Source organism: Mauremys reevesii, linkage group 5 (assembly GCF_016161935.1).
Source record: "Mauremys reevesii isolate NIE-2019 linkage group 5, ASM1616193v1, whole genome shotgun sequence".
Lineage (NCBI taxonomy): Eukaryota > Metazoa > Chordata > Testudines > Geoemydidae > Mauremys > Mauremys reevesii.
In genome coordinates, this window is record NC_052627.1 from 103,009,027 (window position 1) to 103,033,454 (window position 24,428).

The following is a 24,428-nucleotide window of genomic DNA, read 5'->3' on the forward strand; positions in this document are numbered from 1 at the left end:
CACCTATCTAAGCATGAGTCCTCCATTTGTGTGCTGCCAGAATACCTGCTCAGTGTGATTTCACAGGCAGCTCAGCAAGTACACATCTCTCCTTTGTGCTGGGTATGTGCTTATAGGTTCAAGTGCTAAATCTCTATCACAGAAAACGTTTAGTGTTTAAAAATACAATTTAGAAATGGTAGCATACATAGACCTCAAATCCACAGGCTTTACATAATACAGTAATTAACCATGGATTATCTTTCTTTTGGCGACTAAAGTAATTTCGCACATACTAATGCTAATGAGGTTGATGAAGCTACAGCTATCACTTTGCAATCATCTGCTGAGGTGTGGAAAATAAAAAGAACAGTGGGATCAAAATGATTGATGTCAAGTCCTTTGTTATTAGGCAGTCATCATTAAAAATAGACATACAAGCGAACAACCGTTCTGGGTGCCCTGAATTTGTAATCTTGGATTGGCAGGCATTCAGCATAACTTTGAAAATGTAAATAAAATAAAAATAATGCTCATTCCCCCTTATTATTTTTCCTAAAACTCCTTATAGATGTTTAGAACTTTCACTCTTGAAGTTTGTTGATGAGGAGTTTGGGCTTCATCATTTTGTTCACTATCACATAAATTAACAATCTAAGTTTCTTTAAAACACTCTTATTAATCACCAACAGAAAATCCCCAATGTTTTAACTTTACCTATAAAATTCATGTACCGAATCTAAATAATAGCATGGGCTGCCTTTTCTTTGTAACCGTTGTTCTCCACCATCTCATGTAATTCCTAATGTTTGCTATTTGAGATCATTGCATCACATCTTAAATTAAGCCCTGATCTTGAATTTGGATCTGTATGAGTAGATCCCTGAATCCACACAGTCTCATTGAGATCAGTGGGACTCTGCATAGGTAAGGCTGGATTAACCCATCCGTGGGCCTTAAGCAAAATATACTTAAGGGACCATCCTATCTCATGCATAACAACAAACAGCCAGACAATACTCGCCTTATGGCTGGGGTGGCCATGCTGTAAATCCACCAGAACCAGATGCTCAGTCTGACGCTGCTTGGGGCATTTTGATCGTTTGTGGCGAGCGATGCCCGAAGCAGCAGAGAGGATGAGCAGCTGGTCCCAGTGGGTCCATGGCAAGACTGCCCAATTGCGCACTATAAGTGTATTGTACAGCTGCTCGTTGGGCCTTGTGCCCCACAAAACACATTTGGGCCCTCGGCATGAGCCTAGTGTGCCTGTGCATTAATTGAACCTTGCACACGGGAGCAGATGAGTCCACTGCTGTGTGGGTTCATTCTCCTGAATCCTGTTGCAGCATCAGGACCTTGGATTGCAAGCACTTCAAGGCAGAGATCATTTCTCTCTATTAGTACCTTTGAGCACTTCCAGCAATTTCTGTGTGTTGCAAAAGTAATAAACAGTGATTAATTCAGGGTGTTTTTCTAACATTCAACTTTTTTAATACACTTAATTGATACTGTTTGACTCATAAGATTCTTTTAAATCATGTCTAACATTCAGTATTTTTCTGTAGTAGAAGAAAATACATTGGCACTTAGAAATTGCTCATTATTGCATAAAAATGTTATTGCTCATAAAAGAAAAGAAACAAGGTAGAGGTTGTCACACAAATCATTATAACTGTCATTCAGAATTTGTATTTGTTTTCTTATTCTCATCCTGGAGAAAAGTCCTAGATCCACTCAAGTCAGTGGCAAAACTCCCATTGACTTTAGGGAAGCCAGGATTTCATCCCTGTTTTCTATTAGGAATATGGATGTTCTTATGTAAGACCAGTTCAGAGTAATGATCAACATAATTTAATATCCTCTCTCCAATGACACCAAATATCAGATGCTTCTGAAAAAGATGTAACTCTATATATTGCTGATAATATGTTCATAACAGAAGTTACTTTCCAGCAACAGGCAGTTAGTGGCTGACTTATGTCCCTGAACATCCTTTATAGCTAGTGTAAAGACTGATATTCATTCTTATTATAGGTGTAGCACAGGTATCAGGAAATCAATTAAGTTTGCTAATGTATTTATAGTCACAGGATATTTTATTAGATGCTTTCAACAAGGACCCTCCATGTCTTTCATAGAATACACTATTTGCAGTAGATCAATGCTCAAGAATTTAAGCTTTCATTTACATCTATATCTATGTATTTATATATGTATTTATGTCAGGGGGGCTAAGCACTGGAATAAATTGCCTAGGGAGGTTGTGGAATCTCCATCATTGGGGATTTTTAAGAGCAGGTTAGACAAACACATGTCAGGGATGGTCTAGAGATAATATTTAGTCCTGCCATGAGTGCAGGGGACTGAACTAGATGACTGCTTGAGGTCCCTACGATTTTATGATTCTCTATATATTCTAAGCATCATAGTTCTCTGAAGATTGTATGAACTTTGAAAGCATGAACCAAGTGTACATCTATGTACTACTGACTCCTGAGTTTACGGGCAGCCAGAAATAATAGTTCAGAGAACTGTGGTCTGTCACATTTATCTCAATGTGTTGCTAATTCTCTAAATCCTAAATATCTCCATTTTAATTCCAGTGTTAACTATTTAATTGCTGATCTTTTATCAGAAATATCCAGCTAATGGAATATCCTATAATCTGAAACTGTGTCTACACCCTTCCCATTTTCCAAGTATGTTAACCTCCCCCTATCCGGTTGCAGTTACCAGAATGAATTGTCAGCTCAAAAATCTGCCGCATATTGAAAACTGAGATGTAATATCTAAATAAGTGGTGATGCTGTACCAAATGTGTTGGTCATTTTCAAATTAAATTAATGAAATAATGATAATGACAGTTCAGTTATATGGCACTAAATGCATTACTTAGTAAACTGGGCTTAGGCAAACAACATGTATTGATACTGCCAAATGCAAGGTCATGTGTCCAAGAAAAAAAATGTAGTTCACACTTACTGGATTGGGAACTGTATCCTGGGGTATTAATAGGGAATTTCAAGTATGAATATGGAGGTGATGTTACTCTTATGCATGGCAATGGTGAAACAATTACTGGAATACCTTATCCAGTTCTGGTGTCTACGCTTCAAAAGTGATGTGAAAAATTGAAAAAGATATGCAAAAAAAGTGCTAGGAGAATGATTTGAAGAAAATCTGTTTTACAGTGAAAGACTTAAGTAGCCCAATTGATTTAGTTTATAAAAAAGAACATTAAGAGATGACTTGATCATAGCTTATAAAAATTGGCATAGGGAGAAGGTATCTGATAGTAGAAGGCTCTTTAATTTTGCCAACAAAGGCATAAAAAAAAATCCAGTAGCTGGAATATGAAGCTAGATACGTTCAAACTGGAAGTAAGTCCCAAAATGTTAACAGTAAGGGGAATTAATGATTGGAACAACATACCTGGGAATGTGATAGAATCTCCATCATTAAAAGTCTTTAAATCAAGATTGAGTATCTCTAAAATATATGCTTTAGCTCATCCAAAAAATGATGTGCTTGTTGCAAGAATTATTGTGTGAAATCCTATGACCTATGTTATGCCAGTCAGACTTGATCCTTAGGGTACATCTACACTACAGGATTATTCCGATTTTACATAAACCGGTTTTGTAGAACAGATTGTATAAAGTCGAGTGCACGTGGCCACACTAAGCACATTAATTCAGCAGTGTGCGTCCATGTACCGAGGCTAGTGTCGATTTCCGGAGCATTGCACTGTGGGTAGCTATCCCGTAGCTATCCCATAGTTCCCGCAGTCTCCCCTGCCCATTGGAATTCTGGGTTGAGATCCCAATGCAAAAACAGTGTCGCGGGTGATTCTGGGTAAATGTTGTCACTCAATCCTTCCTCCGGGAAAGCAACGGCAGACAATCATTTCACGCCCTTTTTCCCTGGATTGCCCTGGCAGACGCCATAGCATGACAATCATGGAGCCCATTTTGCCTTTTGTCACTGTCACCGTATGTGTACTGGGTGCTGCTGATGGACGTGGTACTGCACTGCTACACAGCAGCATTCATTTGCCTTTGCAAGATAGCAGAGATGGTTACCCGTCATATTGTACCGTCTACCATGCCATTGTAAATTGGCGATGAGATGACGGTTATCAGTCATTCTGTACCATCTGCTGCTATCATGGGTGCTCCTGGCTGGCCTCGCTAAGGTCAGCCAGGGGCACATAGGCAAAAATTCCCTTCCTATGTTTTGTCTAAAAATAGAGTCAGTCCAGCCTAGAATATGGGGCAAGTGTACTAGAGAACCAGAGAGCACAGCCGCTCCGTCTCAGAGCCCCAGAGCTCCCGCAGAAATGATGAGCTGCATGCCATTCTAGGGGGTGCCCCTGCAACAACCCCACCCATTGATTCCCTCCTCCCCCAACCCTCCTGGGCTACTGTGGCAGTGTCCCCCCATTTGTGTGATGAAGTAATAAAGAATGCAGGAATAAGAAACACAGACTTTTTAGTGAGATAAAATGAGGGGGAGGAAGCCTCCAGCTGCTATGATAGTCCAGGCAGGACATTAAAGGGTAGGTGGGGAGAGGGGACCAGCCTTCCGCTGCTATGATAGTCCAGGCAGTACAGAATCTTTTCTTTATACATGACGGGGGGTGGGGGGCTGATGGAGCTCAGCCCCCAGTTGCTATGATGAAGACGGTTACCAGCCGTTCTGTACCATCTGCTGGGAATGACCAGGAGTCATTCCTATTTTTACCCAGGCACCCCCGGCCGACCTCACCGAGGCCAGCCAGGAGCACTCACGGGCTGACGACGAGAACGGATACCAGTCCTTCTGTACTGTACCGTCTGCCACCTTGGAGGGGAGGGAGGGGACAGGATGCTGCTGTTTAGCTCTCCAGCACCCCGTCTACCAGCAGCATGCAGTAGACATAGGATGACATTGAAAAAAGGTGAGAAACGATTTTTTTCGCTTTTCTTTTGGGGGGGGGTGAAGGGTGTAAATTGATGACATACACTCTGAAACACCCGGGAAAATGTTTTTGACCCTTCAGGCACTTGCAGCCCAGCCAAGAATGCAAATGCTTTTCGGAGACTGTGGGGACTGTGGGATAGCTGGAGTCCTCAGTACCCCCTCCCTCCCTCCATAAGCGTCCATTTGATTCTTTGGCTTTCCGTTACGCTTCTCATGCAGCACTGTGCTGAGTCCTTGCTGTGGCCTCTGTCTATCATAGCCTGGAGATTTTTTCAAATGCTTTGTCATTTCGTATTCTATAACGGAGCTCTGATAGAACAGATTTGTCTCCCCGTACAGCGATCAGATCCAGTATCTCCCGTACGGTCCATGCTGGAGCTCTTTTTGGATTTGGGACTGCATCGCCACCCGTGCTGATCAGAGCTCCACGCTGGGCAAACAGGAAATGAAATTCAAAAGTTTGCGGGGCTTTTCCTGTCTACCTGGCCAGTGCATCCAAGTTCAGATGGCTTTCCAGAGCAGTCACAACGGTGCACTGTGGGATAGCATGGCAATGGTGAAACAATTACAAAAAGTATTTTTTGCCTATGTGCCCCTGGCTGACCTTAGTGAGGCCAATACCGTCGATTTGCGGCCACACTAACCCTAATCCGACATGGCAATACCGATTTCTGCGCTACTCCTCTCGTCGGGGAGGAGTACAGAAACCGGTTTAAAAAGCCCTTTATATTGATATAAAGGGCCTCATTGTGTGGACGGGTGCAGGGTTAAATCGGTATAACGCTGCTAAATTCGGTTTAAACGCGTAGTGTAGACCAGGCCTTAGTCTCTTCTACTTTAACTGCTGTTAATCTATGTATCTAAGAAAAACTTCCATTTCTAAATTTAAATGAATCAAATTTCCAAACTGCTACACCAGAATGCTGTGGATCAAGGGACAAATTACACAGGACCTTTCCTACAAATTCGAAAACTTGGGACTGAACTTCTCACTCTCACCAGCCCAAGAGTGATGTCTCAAATGAGAATACCAAAATAAGTGCAATTTTGATGATTTTTACATTCTGGACATTTGTGCATGACGAAATAGAAAAAAAACAACTTTTTTTAAATGTAGGAGATGGAAAAACATATCATCTGCCTTGGCAAAAGTTAACACTCATATGCCATGGTTCTGGACCCAGTATTGCAGTTATCGTAAGTCTGAGTTTAAACTTTATCCTTCTCACTATCCTTCTACATCTAAGAACTAGATATTTCTCATTCTTTTCTAAACCACCTCTTTTATTTGCCATTAGAAGACAAAGAATATACCCCAACTGAATGAGAAGTTATTTTTCACTCTATCGGCTCAAAAGCCAGACTGCTGGCCCTTCTGTTATTTTCTGCTTGCATAAGACCACATCTTGCAAATATTACTTATTCACCTTAGATTGTGCCCAGCTCTGGGTACTTCCTTGCTGCACAGCTGTGCTTATAGTAGGGAAATATTGCACACAATTTTTGAGAGGGAGGCAGGGGTCAATGAAATAATGTGAATCCTTAAAATATGTTGATAGGTTCAAGCACCTCCCCTACCTGCCATTTGAAATAGTTCTGAATTTTTCAGAACCTTTTTACCTATGCCTGACAGCAACAGACTAAATCCCATCCAAATATGGTGAATTACTGAAGGGTTTGAACAGTCTATATGCTAACTTTGTAGTACAGGGGTCGGCAACCTTTCAGAAGTGGTGTGCTGAGTCTTCATTTATTCACTCTAATTTAAGGTTTCACGTGCCAGTAATACATTTTAATGTTTTTAGAAGGTCTCTTTCTATAAATCTATTGTTGTATGTAAAGTAAATAAGGTTTTTAAAATGTTTAAGAAGCTTCATCTAAAATTAAATTAAAATGCAGAGCGGGTAGCCAGGACCCAAGCAGTGTGAATGCCACTGAAAATCAGCTCACGTGCCGCCTTTGGCATGGGTGCCATAGGTTGCCTATCCCTGTTGTAGTACATGTATAGTATCATATAATTAATTGATACAACAAGCATGCAGTGTGTTTACAATATGACATATAAAATAGAATCATGTCACCTACTGATGCATTTTATATGTTTTTAGCAACTTAAGAACACCAGAAGATTTCATAGAGGAAAAAAGTTTTAAAAGGTTAAATTAAGCATGTACTGAATGCCTCCCACAGCTTGATTAATGGGGTCATTTAGCACATATTTCTGGACTCTCCTCGACAGTCATTGTAGCTTTGCAGCTCACCTTTAAAATTCTTATGTCTGACATTCCTCTTAAAACAAAAATTACACTCACAGGGCTATAGTTTAAATTTTGTGACACCATTATAAATCCAAAGTAGCTGCACTGACTGAAACACAGCTAGTGTGGATTTACACCAGTGTCACTGTGGTCAGAATATGGCCCACAACTTTATCTTGGAACAGCCCTATGAGAAATTCAGTAGATACTAGATTCATGTACCTACAACTGCCTTCAGATTATGCATGTATCCACATATTTACTATCAACTACATTCTCATAAGCCTTTTGCATTCTGACAGATTCATACTGAATCCACTGGCTAGCAGTACACACAAGACACTTCTGCTAATGATGTAACAGAATAGTTTGAACATTTATTTATTTGCTTTTGGTACTCCTTCTTGGAATATGATTATACTTATGAGAAGGAAAGCAAATAAGGAACAGAGCATTACCTTCTCTGGTTGATAGTTTTGTAGTTGCATAAAAGAAGATATCTCTCTATCCAGTCTTCCAAATTTAAAGGTACCCATTAGCTGATACCTGAATCTTTGTATTTGCATGCATTCAGATTTGCAGAACATTCACATTGTTAAATGAAAGCTTCAGGAATTTTAGCATTAAAGTTTATTAATCTAAAAATTCATGGCAAAAATTCATTATTCCTTATTTTCTTGCTTAAAATTCATCTAAACAGAGAGCAGGAACAATGCTGCATGACTTAGTTGTCCAATCACACAACACAGATAATGCATATTCAAAGCAACTAGTTTCAATACAAACCTGGAGGCTGAAAATTATTTGTCAAATCTATTTTAAGAACACTTGCAAATAGCTAATACATTTCCAGAAATCAGGATTGGTTGGCAAAAATAATCACAAAGAAAACAGAGCTCAATTCACAACACGAGTTATTTGCAACAAAGAGTACAAATGCTACAGTGTGGAAGCTGTTGGCAAATGGTGTGCAGGATTGTGGCTAGGATTTTGCTCTACCCTTCTTGGATCACACACAAGGATAAGGGAATGCAAGGTGGCCTCTTAAACCATGTCTACACTGATGAGCTTGCAGCGACACAGCTGTACCAATGCAGCTGCACTGCTGTAAAATTGCTCGCATAGCTGCTCTGTGTCAACAAGAGAGAGCTCAATGAACGGCGGTAGCTTTTGGTTGGGCAAAAGTCAACATGGTTTCTGTAAAGGGAAATCATGTCTTAATAATCTATTAGAGTTCTTTGAAGGGGTCAACAAACATGTGGACAAGGGGGATCCAGTGGACATAGTGTACTTAGATTTCCAGAAAGCCTTTGATAAGGTCCCTCACCAAAGGCTCTTATGTAAATTAAGTTGCCATGCGATAAGAGGGAAGATCCTTTCATGGACTGAGAACTGGTTAAAAGACAGGGAACAAAGGGTAGGAATAAATGGTAAATTTTCAGAATGGAGAGGGGTAACTAGTGGTATTCCCCAAGGGTCAGTCCTAGGACCAGTCCTATTCAACTTATTCATAAATGATCTGGAGAAAGGGGTAAACAGTGAGGTGGCTAAGTTTGCAGATGATACTAAACTGCTGAAGATAGTTAAGACCAAAGCAGACTGAAGAATTTCAAAAAGATCTCACAAAACTAAGTGATCGGGCAACAAAATGGCAAATTAAATTGAATGTGGATAAATGTAAAGTAATTCACATTGGAAAAATAACCCTACCTGTACATATAATATGATAGGGGCTAATTTAGCTACAGCTAATCAGGAAAGAGATTTTGGAGTCATCGTGGATAATTATCTGAAGACGTCCACGCAATGTGCAGAGGCGGTCAAAAAAGCAAACAGGATGCTAGGAATCATTTAAAAATAGATAGAGAATAAGACGGAGAATATCTTATTGCCCTTCTATAAATCTATGGTACGCCCACATCTTGAATACTGCATACAGATGTGGTCTCCTCATCTCAAAAAAGATATACTGGCATTAGAAAAAGTTCAGAAAAGGGCAACTAAAATGATTAGGGGTTTGGAACAGGTCCCATATGAGGAGAGATTAAAGAGGCTAGGACTTTTCAGTTTGGAAAAGATGAGACTAAGGGGGGATATGATAGAGGTATATAAAATCATGAGTGGTGTGGAAAAAGTGAATAAGGGGCCACAAAATGAAATTAATGGGCAGCAGGTTTAAAACAAATAAAAGGATAGCTCATGCTCCAAAACGTCTGTTAGTCTATAAGGTGCCACAGGACTCTTTGCTTCTTTTACAGATCCAGACTAACACGGCTACCCCTCTGATACTTCTTCACACAGTGCACAGTCAACCTGTGGAACTCCTTGCCTGAGGAGGTTTTGAAGGCTAGGACTATAACAGGGTTTAAAAGAGAACTAGATAAATTCATGGAGGTTAAGTCCATTAATGGCTATTAGCCAGGATGGGTAAAGAATGGTGTCCCTAGCCTGTTTGTCAGAGGGTGGAGATGGATGGCAGGAGAGAGATCACTTGATCATTACCTGTTAGTTCACTTCCTCTGGGTCACCTGGCATTGGCCACTATCATTAGACAGGATACTGGGCTGGATGGACCTTTGGTCTGACCCAGTATGGCTGTTCTTATGTTCTTATGTTCTCTCTTGCCGACATTGCTCTGTGCACACTACTACCACTTACACCCCTGAGCGACAAATTCATAATCAAAATGGGATCCTGAAGAATTCCATGGGGCTTTGACCATTGGTAAGAGTGAGAAGATGTACAGGATTAGGGAATTTTAGAAATCAGTTAAGCCTTATACTTTGTGCGCTATGCTGGCCATTCTTGTGGGATCATTGCCACGGGAAAAATAGGATAGTGTAACATTTATTAGCTTAGTGTGAAATGTACATTTAATTTACTCTCATCACATTAATATAAAATAATTCTGCTTCAATATATGCAACTGGTTGCAAAGAATGCAGTCAGGTCATTTTCAGATACAGATAACTGCCTCTATGACAGGATTCTGGGAAGCGATTTTGGCAACCTCATTGCCCTGCTGTATCAAGCACTGTCCCACCCCCTAAAAAGTATACCAAATGCAATGCTTGTATTGGTGTGTCATTTTCTGTCATCAGCACAGTCACTGACAAAAAGAGATTGCATGTGTATGGGCAGGCAATTAACCAGAAAACAACTTGGATATTTCTTATCTACCCAAGATAAGACAGCAATAGTTAACTGTGACCCCACACACCTCTAGTTTTCAGAAAACAAATGGGAAGTCATAAATAAAACCTCACAGCAACTGTGGCATGCAGTGCCATTTAAAAAACTGATGGTTTACTATGACAGGTTTCTTTTGTCTTCAGGGAGATAAAAGAAAATGTTGAAAAACCTATTAGGTATATTTATAGTTTGAGCTTAATGTCCAGGATGTAAGCTATATATATTTTCCAGATGGTTTTTCAAACTAAGGCTTAAATAGTACAAATAGCTTTTTGAAGATTACTTTTGTACATGCTTCAGAAAAACACATAACAGAACATAAATAAAAACAACTTTCTGCAGCTAGGTTTAAATTCAGATGTTTCAAAACGGCAGTTTCTTTAATCCCTAGGAAGGTAAACAAAACTCTTGAAAATTCCATTAGGGATATTTTATCATATGGGTTTAATGACCAGGAAGTGAGCTAGGACAGAAGACTATCTTCTACCAATTTCTGTATTAAGGAGGCAACTTCTTATAGAATCAAAGTAAAAACCCTACCTGAGCACATAAAGATATTGATCCTTTATATTTTATACCACACAGTGGGGAATTTTTATGAAGATTACTTTCTCTTAATGATTTTATCATTCACAGGTAATTTTGCACACGCTTACTTTCCTTTATTGTTATATATAAGATCAAGATATTAAATTTTCAGAGATTTCCATGTCAAATTACATGTATGTAAAAACTATATCATGAGTTTGCAAATCAATACCCAAGCATGGAAAAAAGTTACAAAAAATACCAGTTTAGTGGGTTACTGTTGGTGAACTTGCATTTGTTGTGTGGAATAGACAAGTATGTTGAGCATCTACAGTTGCCATTGACTTCAGTGAAAATTGTGGGTGCTGAATATTTCTGCAGCTCAGACCATTTTAATTTAAATTAAACCTAATTATGGAGTTAGGACCATAACTCCAGAAGCTCAGATTTGATAAATGTGGCCATTATTATTACTTGGGAGGCATATTAATTTAAATGTGTAAACAGTAGTGCCATATCTAAAGCACTTTCCATTTTAGGACAGGCCTAGATTACCTAGTAGTCAAAGCATCTCAGCCTTGTCTACACTGAAACCTCCACAGTTGTTACTGCCACTGAAGGTGCAATGGTGCTGAATTATATGTCCTAAATTTGTCCATTCAGAGGCACCGAAAGTGACTTTTAAGTATACTAGTCCTAAACAATTATTTTCTTTCACCAAGTTTCTGACTTCATAATCATTCTCCTCTCACTTTACAGCAGTGTGAATAATGAATAACTGTAGTCAGTGGAGCTACACCAGTGTACAACCTGTGTGTGAAGAGACTCAGGCTCACCATACCTACAAAAACTCATGAACTATTCACTCATGTTTCTTCAGCTGCAACAGTCCAATTGTAACCTGCATCTAGCAGAATCCAGACATTCCATCATCCTCTAATGGAAACTTCCATTCAAAAGCTTTTCATCATTAAAAAGGACACAATGACTGTTATTAACTCAGTGTCTCCTCCACATTACAAAAGAAATGTATGAGGTAAAAAGAGGTAAGCATTGCTGTTAATTAATATTCTTGTTAGACATGAAAGGATTTGATCATCATTGGGCCCGTGTTCATTAAAGCAGCAGAGGTACTCTGCTGTATAATATGCTTCTCAGAACAAGCACCTACACACCACACAATATATTTTATTGTTTGGTTTGGGGGAGGTCCAGTCAGTTAACAGGATTCACTGTTTTATGTTTTATTTGTACTTACTGGCACATAAAGCGTGTTCTTTTAACAGGTTTATTATTATAGCAAGGTGATTGCTGAGTGGGCTGCAGCATAATTGCAGATGAGATGCTCCCCTGTTAAAAAGCTGCAGTTTCAAATGTCAAGCTAATTTTAAAGGGGAACTGGCCCAGAAAAAAAATATAGATCAACAATTTGCAATGCCCAAATTTCAAGCAATTGTGGAGTGCTCTCACAATTTTGAGTATATAACAAAATTGCTATCTTTGAAATCATACGTGGTAGAGTACAGGGGAGAATTTGGTTTCTTTTTTATGTTGTCAATTGGTCATGTAGAGAAGTAGATAAAGTCTAACATTTTTTTTAATAATAATTTTAGCGAAATGACATCTGAACCCCATCTAAAAGGCTGTGCACATCTGTGTAATCCAAAAACTACCTTAAAATAAGGATGGAAAGCCATGTCCTCAAAAGTTAAAAAATGCTAGACTTCAAGCTGACCATGCAATCTTAATTCACTCTCCTTATGCATATTCATTATGATATAGTCTTTAATTACATGATTGCCTAATTCAGTGACTGGGTAGTTATTTAATATTTTTTTTTGTATCTGCCTCATTCGGTGTTTTGCACCAGACACTGTTAAAATCCTGCACCAAATACAAAATTATTAATTACCCCATGGGTGTTTCTGTGGTGCTCTCACCAGGGAATCTAAGGCTTGGTCTACAGTAGGAAATTCAGTCAGTATAACTAAGTTGTTCGGGGGTATGAAAAATCCACACCACTGAGCGATGCATTTAAACTGACCTAACCACTGCTGTAGACAGCATTAGGTTGACAGGAGAATTCTCCCATTGACATAGCTACTACTTTTTGGAGAGGTGGATTACCTATGCCAATGGGCAAACCTCTCTTGTCAGTGTAGGTAGCATCTTCACTGAACAGCTATATCAGCACAGCTATAGTTATATCTCCAGTGTGTGTATGTATATATATATACAGTGCAACTATAGCTGTTCATGTGTAGCAAGTCTGAAGTGTTTTACAGACATTAATCAATTTATCTTCGCAACTTCCCTGTGAGATCTGATGGAATTATATCCCCATTTTACAGCTGTGGAATGGAGTCACACAGATTAAGGCCAAAATTGTCAAAAATGTCCACTAATTTTTTGTGCCCCACTTGAGACAGTAAGGGCTTAATTTTTCAGAGTACTTAGCAGTTTTATATCAACTTTATGCATTCAAAGCACAGCTCCAGTCAACTTCAGTTGCATGAGCAAGTGCTCAGCAGTTTTGCAAATGGGGCAACGAGTGTCTCATTTTGGATACTCAGAAAATTAGAAACATACAGTTAGTGGCTACCTGTGAAAACTTTGGGTTAAATGTTTGGCCTAAGTGGTTAAGAACACCATCACACAAGAACTCTGTGGCAAAGGAATAGAATCCAGTTTACCAGAATAGTATTCAACTGCTCTCACCATGAGACCATCCTCTCTCCTCTCCAGCCTGCCCACATTTTGTTTGGTTGCAGAGAAGAAGGAAATAGGCACAGAAAGTCAGTTGCAGCTTCCTAGCATAAGTTAGAGTTGCTGATGAACAGTTCTAATTTATGGCTCTGGCACAAGGTCCCTCAACGATCTGATGACAGTGGAGGACTGGGCACAGCAATGTGCTGTTCCACCAAAACCTTCTCCATCCCTGAACTGCTGGTAGGGGTGAGCAGTGGTGCAGGAGCCATGTAGGCTACATGTACCAGCTTTCTATTGGAGAGTTCTCTTGCACAGAAGGAATTCTTTCCACGTCATTTATGGCCAATGTAAGTCTGCTTTGTGCTGTTCAGTGGGTATGAAGTTGGCTTAACAAAATAAAGAATTTGGTCCACTGTATATACATCCACTGCAGTCGTGTGTTCACATGGCACCTGTATTCACATTTGGTTAGATTAGGCAAGACTATATATTTATCTTGTAAATATCAGGTAACTGACTTTGCAGATAGTCATCAACCACGTACTATATCAGGTGGACAGGGACAGGAAATAGATTTCAAGTTCATTTTTCAGAAATGTAACTTTTCCAATAATTATCATACACATAAATAATCTTAAAGAAAATTCAGCTTAGTTCTATGCAAAACTCTGTGACACTTTTCAGATAAACTTGGTTTCAGATAAGAAGGAAATTAAAATAGATTACAATGAAAAATTAGGATGAAATATTTAGGTAGCAACTTCCTTTCAGAGGGCTCACAATGCACATTATAAACTTTTGCCTAGTATTGAAATGCAGCCACTTCTAGGGTGAAACATGACATTGCTCTGATCCAGCCCTTGGCTTTGTACAACTTTTAATAAGGGAAACAAAGAATAATATCTCTCTTTGAAATTACTGGCAATATTTTTAATTATAACAGAGGAAGGCAGAATGAAGTTTGAATTTGGCTAGAAATTCAGGTTAATCCTATTGTGATGAAAATGCCTTGGGATCTTTTATTTGGCTAGAAATGGTTAAAGGCTTGGTTTTATGTCTCATCAGAAAGATGGGTATATCCATGAGAATGATGAGATTACCAGCTATGCATTATGTTATGTAAAATTCAATACTAGATAATTAGTTTTAGAGATTTTCGTACATGAAAGATGCTGCAAATACATACTATTTACTCTGATTTTATGTCACAGTATTTTCTCCGTAGCAAGGAGAACACCTCCATAGGTTTCTTGTACTTCACTGATCCATTTAAATATATATGTCTCTTTTGTTTTTTTTAAATTTCAAACACAACACTCCCTTCAGAAACTGATAAATTTCCAAATACTAATATGGTTTGAAAAAAATCAAAACTGTGCAGAGCCGTTCTGAAAGGAAATAACTGTACACGTGGAAAAATAATCACTTGATTTCTCTGTATCCTATTGCAGATTAATTTTAATGTCTGAGATCTGAAAAGACTTGTCCAAATTGTGCGTTTATTACCAACAGGCAAAGCTGGAAATCTTTCAAGATTAGTTAACCTTTTCCCGGTTTCACGTTTTAAAGCAACCCAAAGATTGACTCAGACCCTCCTGAAGATATTATGATGTTGAGTGATTTTTCACCTGTTTCACTTATCATTTCTGAAGAGCATATTGCTTTGCTCTCCATTTTTTCTTCCTCAAGGCTGTTTTGTTGGTTTCCATTGTATTTACTGGAACATTATTGCCAGGATTGGTATTATCAGGATCATTGAAAGGGTACCCTAAAGCGTAACATGGAACAAATCCTGGCAGCCATATCTTTGGAGAATTCTATACCCCAGCTCATCAATGGTCAGTGAGTCAGTGAATTTTTTTATTGTGAAAACTGTTGTTTATTGTTGCTATTGTTAGTATTTTATTTATTTACAGAATGCCAAATACGTGCCAGGCACTTTCCAGACATATATGAGGACAAAGTTCAGAGAAGAGATTACAGTCTAGGCAGACATGTATTAGGGTTAAAGATGCAGCCGGACTCATAAGCACTATGGTAATAATAAGCAAGTGAATGAACAAGGAATGTTTAGCTCTGGTTGTCTTGGTTCTGTGATTATTTAGACAGTTTTTTTTAAATTAACTATAGCCTAACACCCCTCTCCAAATTTGGGGAAAATATTTTCTTAGATGGTCTATGGTATATGGAGTATATGGAGAGACTAGGATTATCAAATCAGAATGAGACATGCCTTATCAATTCCATCATTTGTTTCTTACTGGAGTGAAACTCAGCAAATCGTAGATTGTTGTTTGATGCCAGTTTCCATGCATAGTATTTAGATAGTTACTATTTCTGAGTAGGAACTCATATAACAAAAGTAGAGCTGTCAAAATGTTTTAATTCAAAAACTGAAGCCAGTTTAATTCAAAACTGAACTCTTCTTGGGTTCACACATACAAAAGACCACTGCTGGGTTTGGGAGAAAATCTTTTTTGGGCTGTGATGGGTGTGTTCGCTACACATTTGCCCTGAAAGGGTTAATGATGACTCAGAACGGGGATAATTAACCCAACAGGCCACAGCTGAGCGGACTCAGGTGGCTAAGTAATCCCCCAACTGAGTGAGGGAGCCCAGATGAGGAGGAACGAGCTGGGCTGGGACTTATAAAGACAGGAAATTGGCAGCAGAGGGTGTTGCTGGAAAAGTCTGCAATCACTCCCTGGGAGAAGGGAAGTTCATCTAGGTTGGGAAACCCAGAGTAGGGGGAAGCCAGGAAGGTAGGACGGGGCTCAGGGAAAGGCAATTAAGGTCTCAAAGGGAACAGACTTTGACTGCTGGTTAGCATGTCCCTGAGCCAGAACCCATAGTAGAGAGTGGGCCTGGGTTCCCCTGCCAGCCACTGAGGAGTGGCACTATGAGGCAGTGAATAGGGAGACTGCCTGAATCTGTTTGTGCGAAGAGAGTTTCCAGCCCAGAAAGGAAAACCATTCGGTTACCTGGATGGAGGGCCAAGCCATGAAAAGGCAGCAGCAGTTCATGGAGCGAGAGAAGGGCCATGGCCCCAGAGAGAAAGGCAGAGAGACAGTGTGCAACTGCTGGAAGGGGCATTGACCTTGTGAGCTATTCCCCGGAATGACCAGGAGGAGGTGCCATCCTAGAAGTGAGTGGAACGCCATGTTACATGGGCCTATGAATTTGTTATAGTACCTGTTTTGAGTTCAATGCAAAAATTCATACCCAGGTCATGAAGTGAGTCACATGATAGGTTTTCTGATTCCTGACAGACTGATTTTACCCTACATGATCAAGAGAGATTCCCATGATACTGCTCGCAATTGGATTTCACCAGGTCCCCAGGCCTCTTCCCATGAAATCAAAAGAAACAGCCATGAAGAATTTGTAGGGGTTAATTTCAAACTGTTTTGTTTCCAAAGACTCCAACACCAGCTGCAACCAAGGTCACAAGGAACAATTTAAAGTCTTCCATCATAACTTCATCCCCTATCTGACGCAGAAGGACCCACTCAGAGCATCAGGTCCAACATTATCACTTCATATGGGGGACAAGAACAGCAGTAACCAGGAGGAGCTTTCAGATCCTCCCAGTATCACTATTCATTCAGTTCTGACACTGAGTTTAGGGCATTTTTTCATGTCCATTGGTTGTTGGTTTCCTGTCATCCCACCCCCTCCATCTCCTGCAACACTTCAGCTGCTCAACCGTACTCCCTCTCGCCCATTAAGATTCTCCTCCTTTCCTACATCCCATCTTCCTTATCCAGATGTGTATTATGCAACAATTAATTCTCCTCTTGATGCACACACTTCAACCTCATTAATTTTAAATTATTTGCATCTAATGAGAGCACAAACCCATTTGAATCATAAAGTCCTTGAATATAGTGAGGACTAATGAGGCATCATAAATGTGGCTCTACATTTTAGTTGAGGGATAGACTGCTGCCTGTAGGCATATGCTTAAGTATTTTGTTGAATGAGGATGGGCTTAAGCAGGTGCTTAAACACTTTGCCAAATTGGGGCCTAAGTAAGACTTTTTTTTATCATCAAAACATCCACCTCAAAATTCTCATAATAAAGACATGAAGAACCTAAATATTTTCTGAAAAAAATGAAATACACTAAGCATAGCAACAGAGAAAGTATTAGAAAGTAAGAAAGAGTTTCTTCATTCTACAGAAAACAAGAATGGGGTTCTAACATTCATAGGGTATTAGTTGTTTATTAATATTCTTTGCTTTTAATGGTTCAACAATCTGATTCTGCTAGGCTGTATATATTTGGGTTACACACATCTATTGGTAAAAAGGTTCAGCCTAATTCTTAGGTTGTTGTAATTATTGTGTGTTGTAAACCTGTTCTTTGCTGCCTTTTTTTATTATATCTGTAACTTGACTCCCCTGTTTTTCAACTTAGGTTGCTATGTTCAGGGGTGCTGGAACAATTTGTACAGTGGGGATGCTGAGAATGATTGAACCATTCCTGTAAATAATGGAAACCACTTCAAGCTAGCGGATGCGGCAGCACCCCCAGCACACCTAATTCCAGCACCTATAGCTGTGTTAGCAAAAATTAACCAAAACAAAACAAAAACCCCAGCAGCTTTTAATGTATTCCATCACACTTTGTTCCTGAATGAGCTATTTATTGCTGTGACAATGTAGAGTTCATGTTAGACTGGGCAAAATATTAATAATCTTCTATACAAATGGTGAGATGCATGGCTCAGAATTTACAGCCTTCCTTATACAACTTTGTAAAGGTCTAGATTCAAACAGCAAGAGAGTGAGCAAATACTTGGTATCCTGCTGATCAGGGCTGGCTTTATGACCCGCGGGGCCCGATTCGAATACCCGGCAGTGTTCCAGGGCTTCAGTGGCACTTTGGTGGCAGGGGTCCGCTCCGGGTCTTCCACGGCACCGAAGGACTCCCTGCTGCCGAAATGCCGCTGAAGACCCCTGGAGCAGACCCCCTGCTGCCGAAATGCCGCAGAAGACCCCCGGAGCGGACCCCCTGCCTCCAGAATGCCACCGAAGACCCCCCGGAGTGAGGCCCTCTTAGGCGTGGGCGCGGGGCCCTCTTAGGCACGGGGCCCGATTCCGGGGAATCAGGGGGATTGGCCTAAAGCCAGTCCTGCTGCTGATCTGAGTAAATTACAATTTACAGAAGTAGCAATGACTATTGTTCAATTCATCTGCAGGAGAACTTTTAAAGGGCTCCTTTGGATGGTCTGTGGAGGTTTTAGCTGGCCAGTTTGGGATGACCAGAAAATTGGGGGAATTATCAGAGAAGGAGGATTTTTTTTCTCTCAATGTAATGTACAGCACTGGATATTCAAGCTGTCTCGGAGTTCTGGACTGCCCTTGGTACTCAGATATTGAGCTACATAAGACTTTACAGCAACTGGATCCTTACTTGCATTAGAAAGGGTAGGAGAAGCAGCTCTACTTTTTAAATAATACCTAGCTGTTATATCACACTTTTCATCAGTAGATCTCAAAGTGCTTTCCAAAATAGGTCAGTATCATTATCCCCTTTTATAGATGGGGAAACTGAGGCACAGAAATTACTTGCCCAATCTCATCCAGCAGCAGAGCCAGGAACAGAACCCAGTTCTGAGTCCCAGTCCTTTGCTCTATCTGCTAGGCTTACTGCAGAAGCATCGTTTCCATAGCAGATGTGCTATGGAGTCTTACATATTGTAGGATCTTGTTTCCTTTTCCTAAACAATAGAATATAAAAGGCACAGGACTGCTCCTTAATATTAGCCTCAGATGCTGATTCAGTAATGAAGCAATAAGATGCTCCTTTTTAAATAAGTAGGTTTAGTTTTATCAGTTGCATCCATTGAGGATTCAGAATTTATTTTAATGTATGATTATTTTTAGCCACGGTGAAGTTGGGGGTTGGGGGGAGGGCGTGCAAGCCTCAGGCAGGCATTAAATTTTCCCCCACACCTGGCCCCATTGGCCTGGCTGGAGCTGCTCCCCTCCCCCTCCCCCATATAGAAGTCAAACTATGCCTGTTTTTAAGGTAGCAAAAAATATTTGAAAATGTTGGAGGAAAAACTCCAAATTATTTTTCATCCCTTCTACCATTCTCAGCACATTGTATTGTGTTTACTGTTTGGCAGCAGTGCTGCATGGCAAGATACTGCAGAGAAGCTGAAGGCAAAAAAGAAATCCTGGCCCTAACAGAATGTAATTGACTTCAGTGAGGTTGGGCTATAACCATTTGAGAAAAGTGGGCTAGATCTTCAGCTGATGTAAGTCACTCTAGCTCCATTAATGTCAGTGCTGCTATGCCATTTTACACCATCTGAGGTTCTGGCCTAGAATATTCTCATGTTACTGCTCTCAGGCCTGGTCTACACTACGCGTTTAAACTGAATTTAGCAGCGTTAAACTGATTTAACCCTGTACCCGTCCACACAATGAGGCCCTTTATATCGATATAAAGAGCTCTTTAAACCAGTTTCTGAACTCATCCCCGACGAGAGGAGTAGTGCTGAAATCGGTATTGCCATGTCGGATTAGGGTTAGTGTGGCCACAAATCGATGGTATTGGCCTCCAGGTGGTATCCCACAGTGCACCACTGTGACCGCTCTGGAAAGCAATCTGAACTCGGATGCACTGGCCAGGTAGACAGGAAAAGCACTGCGAAGTTTTGAATTTCATTTCCTCTTTGCTGAGCGTGGAGCGCTGATCAGCACGGGTGGCCATGCAGTCCCAAATCCAAAAAGAGCTCCAGCATGGACCGTATGGGAGATACTGGATCTGATCACTGCATGGGGAGACAAATCTGCGCTATCAGAAGACGAAATGACAAAGCATTCGAAAAAATCTATGATAGACAGAGGCCACAGCACAGTGCTGCGTGAGAAGCGTAACAGAAAGCCAAAGAATCAAATGGACGCTCATGGAGGGAGGGAGTGGGGGTACTGAGGACTCCAGCTATCCCACAGTCCCCACAGTCTCCGGAAAGCATTTGCATTCTTGACTGGGCTCCAAATGCCTGAAGGGTCAAAAATATTTTCCCGGGTGTTTCAGGGTGTATGTCGTCAATTTACACACTTCCCCCCCCCACCCGAAAGAAAAGGGAAAAAAATCATTTCTCGCCTTTTTTCAATGTCACCCTATGTCTACTGCATGCTGCTGGTAGACGGGGTGCTGCAGCGCTAAACCGCAGCATCCTCTCCCCTCCCCTCCCCTCCCCGGTGGCAGACGGTACAGTACAGAAGGACTGATAGCCATCCTTGTCATCATCCTGTGAGTGCTCCTGGCTGGCCTCGGTGAGGTCGGCTGGGGGTGCCTGGGTAAAAATAGAAATGACTCCTGGTCATTCCCAGCAGATGGTACAGAACGGCTGGTAACTGTCCTCATCATAGCAACTGGGGGCTGAGCTCCATCAGCCCCCACCCCCTTCATGTGTAAAGAAAAGATTCTGTACTGCCTGGACTATCATAGCAGCGGGGGCTGGGCTCCTCTCCCCCCACCCCCCTTTAATGTCCTGCCTGGACTATCATAGCAGCTGGAGGCTTCCTCCCCCTCATTTTATCTCACTAAAAAGTCTGTGTTTCTTATTCCTGCATTCTTTATTACTTCATCACACAAATGGGGGGACACTGCCACAGTAGCCCAGGAGGGTTGGGGGAGGAGGGAAGCAATGGGTGGGGTTGTTGCAGGGGCACCCCCTAGAATGGCATGCAGCTCATCATTTCTGCGGGATCTCTGGGGCTCTGACATGGAGCGGCTGTGCTCTCTGGTTCTCCAGTACACTTGCCCCATATTCTAGGCTGGACTGACTCTATTTTTAGACAAAACATAGGAAGGGAATGACCTGGGGAGTCATTCCCATTTTTGCCTATGCGCCCCCGGCCGACCTCAGCGAGGCCAGCCAGGAGCACCCATGATAGCAGCAGACGGTACAGAACGACTGATAACCGTCATCTCATCGCCAATTTACAATGGCAGACGGTGCAATATGACTGGTAACCGTCTCTGCTATCTTGCAAAGGCAAATGAATGCTGCTGTGTAGCATTGCAGTACCGTGTCTGTCAGCAGCATCCAGTACACATATGGTGACAGTGATAAAAGGCAAAACGGACTCCATGATTGCCATGCTATGGCGTCTGCCAGGGCAATCCAGGGAAAAAGGGCGTGAAATGATTGTCTGCCGTTGCTTTCCCGGAGAAAGGATTGAGTGACGACATTTACCCAGAATCACCTGTGACACTGTTTTTGCATTGGGATTTCAACCCAGAGTTCCAATGGACTGCGGGAACTATGGGATAGCTACGGGATAGCTACCCACAGTGCAACGCTCTGGAAATCGACGCTAGCCTCGGTACATGGACGCACACCACCGAATTAATGTGCTTAGTGTGGCCACGTGCACTCGACTTTATACAATCTGTTATACAAAACCGGTTTATGTAAAATCGGAATAATCCCGTAGTGTAGACATACCCTCACTGAATACTCATTGAACTGTTCTTCTGGTATGTAATCAATCTCAGACAAAATACTAAATGACTATGTTAAGATTTAGGATCCAAAGATAAGGGGGCATGGTTTTGAAAATAGACATTTTGCTCACCCCTGTTAGATTATCGTTGAATTATATTTTACCATTTGTGACATGTTTAGGTTTATTGTAGAATAACAAGGACACACAAATCATTAGATATTTGTCAGAAAAATTCAAAAATCAAAATAATCTTCAGTTAAATACAATATGATCCTTATTTTCTTTTTTCTCTCTATCCTTTCTCATGGTACATATACATTTCCTGTAACCACAAGCCACATGGGAGTATTTTATTAGTATTAACGTAACTATGAAACAATATTGCATATATTTACCATAAAATATCAGATGTTTTTGTCCAGAATGCTGAAACAGATGACAGCTTCATTGTCACTAGCATTACCTGAATTGATTGGCAGTGCTGTGACATGAACAGTATGTTTTGTGTATATATTAGCACAATGAACTGGCAGCTCTTAGGACAATAATCTTTATAAACCCCAATTAGAGAACCATCTGCCAAATAATCACAAATCTTAATGAAAGGTTGCAGAATCTGTGGTATATTTTAGCTACCACGTGACAAAAGCTTTGCTGTTATATGTAAATATGTGCAGAGTTCCATGAAAACAAGATGAATTTCTCAGATTTAGAAATCTGTTGAAAAACAATATACCCATACATAACAGTGGTCCCAGGTGGTGCTGTAGGACATTGGGGATCTCCACAATAGGATTCCTCCCAGAGTCTAGCAAAGCAATATTTTCCTCTCTATGTCAGTAACTATCTAGAAGAGATTTAGGTTCACTTGGTTCAATTCTGCGAACCACCCATGAAAAATGCAAGCAAATACCTCTGAGGAATGAATACCTGAGACACAGCTGGCATAAATATCCTTGGAGTTGACAACCAAATGAGTAGTGTGTGGGCAGCAAATTAAACATCAGCTCACAAAGCAAAAGGGAAGCATGAGGGAAAAGAGAGGTGACCATCTATCTTTTGAAACCACACATAGAATGCTGTGTATGGTAAGTTCTGAGCATATCACTACCAATCATCACTGTGGCTAGCTGGACTCAACAATTAACTCTGTCTTTCATATCATTAGCAGTGCAGCCCGTACAATTCCAATGTCCAGCCTTCCGGTTCTGGGTTGGCATTGCTCCCCTGGCAATTAGGCATGAAAGCAGGGCCCATGCCATATTACTGCATGCAGCCAATTATCAAGACAGCTTACTTCACAGTTGCATCTCAAAATGACATTAAAAATGGTGGCTAAAGTCAAGATGCCCCTTCTCTGAAATAGTTGAGCATCTCAGACTACATCAGACACATCCTTTCTAAGGCCATGTCTACACTTACCTGTAGATTGGCGCTGCTGCACTTGATGTAGCGGGTGTCGATTTAGCGGGCCCAGTGAAGACCCCCTAAATCAATGGCAGAGCGCTCTCTGGTCAACTGTGGTACTCCACTGGAACGAGAAGAGTAAGGTAAGTTGATGCAGCGTGATTTAGACACCGCGGTAAGTCGACCTAAACTATGTCGATTCCAGTTATGTTATTCACATGACTGGAGTAGCATAATTTAGGTTGACTTACCACAGTAGTGTAGACAAGGCCTTAGGAACAGCGGAAACAGGTGGTGCTGGAGTGTATTTTGGATTGACTATGCCTTTCTTTGCAGATAAACAGCTCAGATGTGCATCCCCTAGTCTCTCCAGATCAGCTCTTGCATGCCTCTGAGATCCTTCCTCATTACAGTAGGCTATGTTGTGGTCATAGGCGGTTTAACTTGCATCTTTATAATTGGGGCTTCTTGAGTTCCTCTCCTGCCCCTGTGGAGCTCAAGAACAAACAACATGCCCTCATTATCATCTTGATGATGGATGGATGCATTTGACGTCTCTGATTGATGCGGCCATGACTGAGTGGTTACATCACTTACCCAACTTCTGATTCATCTTTTGTGGCATCATAAGCCAAATGCCAAAAGAAGTACCATAAAGATGCTGGCAAATTGCATCTTCTCTCTGAAAACATGACTGTTGATGCAATTTAGCACTTCTGAAAATTTATCATGATATAGTCACCCATTCATTTCTTTCTGACATGCTGTATCCTTGTATTTCATTATTCCTATACTTCTGTCTATTTATGATTATGTTTGAGATGGCATATGGATTTCAGCATTCTATCAACGCTGAATGATATTGGAGACTTTGCTGAATATTTTGTTTTTCATTTTAAAAGATGCACCTTCCACAAA

The 24,428-nt window shown here is 40.8% G+C and overlaps 1 long non-coding RNA gene across 1 annotated transcript; it reads right to left on the bottom strand.

Moving 5' to 3' along the window:
• Positions 1–86: 86 nt before the first annotated feature.
• On the bottom strand, positions 87–23,929 carry LOC120407053. The gene is made up of 3 exons (XR_005599765.1): positions 23,762–23,929; positions 23,526–23,634; positions 87–133 (listed from the first exon to the last, which is right to left on the bottom strand). It is a non-coding gene; the product is annotated as an uncharacterized LOC120407053 (long non-coding RNA).
• Positions 23,930–24,428: the final 499 nt, after the last annotated feature.